The sequence below is a fragment of the Schistocerca gregaria genome, chromosome 5 (genome assembly GCF_023897955.1).
Source record: "Schistocerca gregaria isolate iqSchGreg1 chromosome 5, iqSchGreg1.2, whole genome shotgun sequence".
NCBI classification, from domain to species: Eukaryota; Metazoa; Arthropoda; class Insecta; order Orthoptera; family Acrididae; genus Schistocerca; species Schistocerca gregaria.
In genome coordinates, this window is record NC_064924.1 from 74,757,520 (window position 1) to 74,763,137 (window position 5,618).

The window sequence follows — 5,618 nt, forward strand, 5'->3', positions numbered from 1 at the left end:
GGATGGCAGAGAATAATGAAGATAGCATGTTGGGGAGATAGTTGTGAATTGACGCGGATCTGTTGTATTTGTATGTAGTTTGGGGGCACACAACAGTGCAGAAGCAAAAATCGTTGTCCTTCAACCTGATCCCGTTTCCATCGAATGGTCAAAACGCAGTAATGTCACAGTAACGCAGCTTAGCTTGTTTCTACACGGGATGCAGAAGGTGGTAGATATAGCTTCCTCTGACTTGTACTCAGTTGCGCAGAGTTGCAGGAATGGTAGTGCAGTCATAGGGGGCGTTTCAGGATAAGTAGGGACTACCTAAAACGAGCCTGGAATTATACTGTAGCAGATAGGTTCGAGAACGGTGGTCCATTTTGAAGTATGAGAGTTTCAGAACCATGATTCACTAGTGACTGTAATCATTAAAAGACTTCTCCATAGGATTCAACGCAGGTATGTGCTTGAATGGGAAGACTTGATTCCATATCCCAGACAACATTTCTAGAGGACAGCATAGCATTAGAGATCTGAAAAGTTAGCGGAGATTTCTTATGACCTCTTTCAGCACACCACCTACTGTTTGTGATCCTTCTCAATCAACCATCGCCTATAGCCCAGCGGACATATCACTGAACGTCTGACATGGCATCGAGACAGAATGCATTACAAATACTGGAGAAATATGTAGTGGAAGTGGCGCGAGGAAGTCAGAAATACTGGTTTCATACCACGTTCCATAGGCGAATCACTTTGTAAATGGGTAATTTTACTACGAGGCTGCACCGTCAACGATTTGTAACTGTTGGTCTGATACTATATACTCCAGAGATCACCATCTATCTTCCGTGTCAAGTTATTTGTCTGGACAAAAGAACCACCTCATGCAGAGGTTATGTCATACCTCGATTTATAAAGACAGAATAGCTTCTTCTGACATGGATACTTGTATGCACCTGTAGAAGCAAGACTGCTTGTGATGGTAACATGGTCGAGTTATTTTAACATCTGGCGGTTTGTAAGACGATTACGCCTCGCTTTCTAAGACACAGTGGTACCACTCACAAGAAGAAGTTACGAGACATGCCCAAAAATCGTTAATTTTCGGCCAGTATTGTTCTGTATCGTCAGCAATCAGCTACTGACGACGTATTATACTTAGTAGTAGGGTAGTAGGGAATGTATGACAGGTTCACCATGAGCATCAGGATTAAGAAGTATGTGTTTGTGTTCCGACATGTGCAGAGGAGATGACTATCTCCAGTCATAAGGAAGGTAATTGACGTCAAATACTGTGATAGGAAAGGGAAGAGAGTGTCAAGTCATAAGAATGGTACAGACATTTCTATTTCCAGAGCCACAGCCGTCAACAGGGTGTATTTCCGATGCTTTGCTCATTGTTGAATGTCACTCAGCTGAATCCGCAATGGTAACATTGAATTGTAAGTATAGCGATGAAATATATATGTAACTGATTTCATAGTATGATTCTGTCTATGGGTGACCTATGACACCAATGATTCACGTTTCCCGCTAATGGTAGGTGCCGTCCAAATGGAGAGTGCTGTTGCAATGCAGGAATTTAGTTAAGTTAACCGTGTAGTCTTCTAGACAGCAGAATAGCGAACAAATATTTAGTATGTGTTGGACAGCTTTCGTGATCAAGTGGAAATTTGAGAAGATTGAATATGGCTGTGTGCTGGAGCTAGGCATTATTCCCTCCCATGTAAATTGTTCTGCTGGCTGCTTCTTCGCATTACACGTCTTTATTGAGTTGAGAGAAGATCCGTGGTGGTGTGTGCATCCAGCACGTGGAAGGCACATTTGCTCGTTCTCTAGGTATGAGAAACACCTTTTTGAATTTGTAAATTATAGGGGTGGTTTGGAATCTGTTACATAACCGGCATTAGTATTCATGAGTGAAAATATCAGTTTTCTCTGTTTTCTCTATCGAGTTTCCATGTAAACGTATTCACAGACATGATACATTTCTCAGTCGAACGTGAAAAACTATACGGATTTTGCTCATAAAACTGAGTGAAACTGGACTTTGTCTACTTTCGTGGAAAGAGAACATTTATTATAATTGTGAATGTGTTTTTCCCTCCTTTTGTTGATAGCTGCTTTATTATAGGAGTTGAGTTGATGTTAAATAATCCCTCGCAGAACGGCTGATGAGTTCTCTACGATGTTGTGGCTCTTGTCCAGTCCCTGCTGGAGTGTACCCACATGACGTGAAACAAAACTTTTTAATTTTCTCAGATCTAGAGGCGTTGGGGCCTGTGATTGTACATGGTGGAGAACACATGTTCAACTGCAGTATCTTAGGACAACACTTTCCCCAGTACATGTGTGATGCATTATGACCCGTTCAGTACGTGTGTTAGTTTTTTTCGCGAGAATTTCGAAGTATAGTTATACCTATGACGCATTTTTTTCCATCAGCTGTGATAGCGTGTATTGGCTTCGGTTATCCAGCCAGTAGGGTGATTTTTAGTAGGCGTGTGTAGTGAACTCTGTGAACTCTGATGTCTAACAGCGAAAGAAACTATATGCTTGCAGGTAATACACTTTTTTAAAGCTCCTCTCTGTCCGACACCAGCATCTAGACGGTAGAACGTATTTCTCTCCAAAAAGAATAAAGATTGTATCTTAAACCCGAGCCTTTGACCCCCTAGCTTGTAGATCTAGAGTAGAATTTGAGTGTTGCTGTCCCTGGTTTCAAGTGATATTGCGAGAATTTTTCTCCTATCAGGATAACACCAGTTGTATGGTATCATCAGATTTTGCGAAGTCTTGCCATCCTTGTGAAGCGCTATGCTTATAGTTGTGTAATTAGGTACGCACTTTGTGATTAATTACGTAATTAGGATAGATATCTGGGTACGTTTGGAGTGGTGTTGTGAAATTTTTTCCCAACAGGATAACACCAGTTGTATGGCATGGTCAGTTTTTGCGCTGTATAGCGATTTTAAGCCGTCCTTGTGCAGCTCTATGCATAAAGTTGTGTAATTAGGGCGGAACTTGGTGATTAACTACGTATTTAGGACGAATATTTATGACAGTTTCCCGAGGACATTAAATAAAGTACACTAACCCAACCTCCCTCTCCCCCGTATGTACAGTTCCCATGTGTTTGGGAGGTGAAAATAGGATTTCCATCCAGTATAATCAGTGTCCGAGTCGCTGATAAGTTGCGTTTCTTACGTGCACTGAGTGTTTGTGCTCTGAATTATATTCGGATGCTTAAGCATTGTGAGCGTGTTTGCGTTTATTATTTCGCTGATCTAGGAGTAGTTGGCACTTCTGTATGGTGTGTACTGGATTATTTGAGAATTTTACCAGTTCCTGCGTCTTTGTACATCAGTGCAAAGCTTTGTTTATGAGTAGTTTCCATGTTTGTAATCTGTATATTGTGACCCCAAACACATCAGAGTGAGTGTTTTGCATCAGTGTAATAAATAAACTAGGTGAAATCCGTCGCTAAATATATTGTCCCAAAAATCAGGCTGGTTCCGTTTACCACCAGTTTTCCCCTCCAGACCGACGGTGGGTAGGGGGGGGGGGGGGGGCGATGAGATGGCTGTGGCAGATGTGCAGCTGCGAAAAACACGTGATGTCATCATGATGATGTTCTCCAATGGATCATGTGATCCATCGCCGTACCCTCTAGCTATGAACTCACAAACTAGGTTAGTTCTTTGGTCTTATGGATAGGAGGCAGTGGTGTCTTGTGTGGTGGGAGATTATAAGTAGGTTTTAGAAATGACAGACAATTCCAGCAGACTCAGATGTTTCCATGCATTGTGTTATGCATCTTTAAAGCAAAGCATTTATTTGCAGGAACTTGTTCTTCCTCTTCATATGTTCAAGCACTAATGCTCGCTCCATTCTTCATGCTGTGAGCTGTCGATATACTCCTCAGCTGAATGAGTGCATGTAATACAACTATAAAGACTCCCCCTGTCTGGTAGCAACATATCGCTAATTGAACACTGACAGCTCAACAAGAACTGATATCAGAGCCTCTTGTGGCGGTGACAGGACACTAATGCTGTAGGTACATAATAAATTTCAACAAATCTAACAAGATTTAAGTAGTCTTAGAAAATACTGAGGTGTCAAGTATGAAAGGGATGCCACTGCCTCATGCTTGTGGGACCCAAACGGACATCTGTGCATTGCTTAGCAGCTGACAGTTGCATTATCACCTCGTGGGGTCTACTGGTGCACCCAGACTCTGGCAATGGTATCACATGTCGATTGGTGGGATGTCTTTTTTTACTAGCGATATTTTGTTTTTACTATATTCCATCGATTTAACTGATCAATAGGATGCTACAAATTTAACAAAAAACTACCCCATACACGTGAAGAATATCGATTTACTTAATTTGCATAATTTTTTGTATCAACGTGGTAGTGGTACAAGAGTTAAGGGGATGGTGTGTGTGGTTGGGTGACATGGAGCAGAAGAGCAGGCTAAGTGCAAAAAAATAGGTTAATTTTCATAATTTTTATGCAAGACATAGTACAAAAGTTTAAGGGGTTTCAAAAGCATGCGATCCTTCCTCCCCACCAAAAAGACACCAATTTCCATATATTCCATACACTGCCTTCAATCCTCTAAATTGTTGAAATAACCAATAATCCACAGATTGTCTAAATTGTTTAAACAATATTCCATGCAACTATAGAGTCACATCTTGACCTTGAATATAACTCTTACAATTCCCACTATGCTCCCCTGTGTGACCTTGATCAATCAACTCACAGTTCCTGAGGGAGTGGGGGATCCAAAGAGCAGAAATGTATAACCTGACAGCAGACGTTTTTGTCTTATCTACAGATCACAAAGCAGTTATACCTGATCTGGGGCCTCAACATGCAAAGCTGCCTTACTCATGTGCAAAAGTACAAGTATACTCCTCCCACGGTACAGTCCAACTGCCGCGTCACCCTCAGCCCACAGGCGTCACTGGTCATGGATATGTGGGAGCATGTGGTCACCACACCGTTCTCCCAGCTGTATATCAATTTATGAAACTGGAGCTGCTGCTTCTCAATCAAGTAGCTCCTCCTGGTGATCAGCAAACTGGATGGCCTCCCATCCAAGCGCTTGCCCATTCTGACAGCACTTAACTTTGGTGATTTGATGGGAACTGGCAAGGCGCTTGGCACTCATATGCACATCACATAATAAACTGAATACTACTGTCGCTTATCATAAAGGAACAAACACACAGCATAATGAATAACATGATTTCCTGTCCACCTGCTGCACATTGGCCTGAGTATATCCTCTCATATATATATATATATATATATATATATATATATATATATATATATATATATATATTACTTATCGATCTCATATCCCATTCATTCTTCCATCCAAAGATAATTTAACTTCTCCAATCCTGGACGTTAAAGCTATGCGAGAGGTCCTGAAATGCACTCCATAAGAAGTCAGGAAACTACTGATGATGTTTCAGGCTGCACACGATCTTCAGATGCCATCGCTGTAAGAAGCCCCAAAACTTCAGCATATTCTGTGCGCCGTCTCTGAAAAAATAGATCACCACCTGGCATCGAAGCCACGTTACTTGGTTCGTTTTAGTGCATGAAAA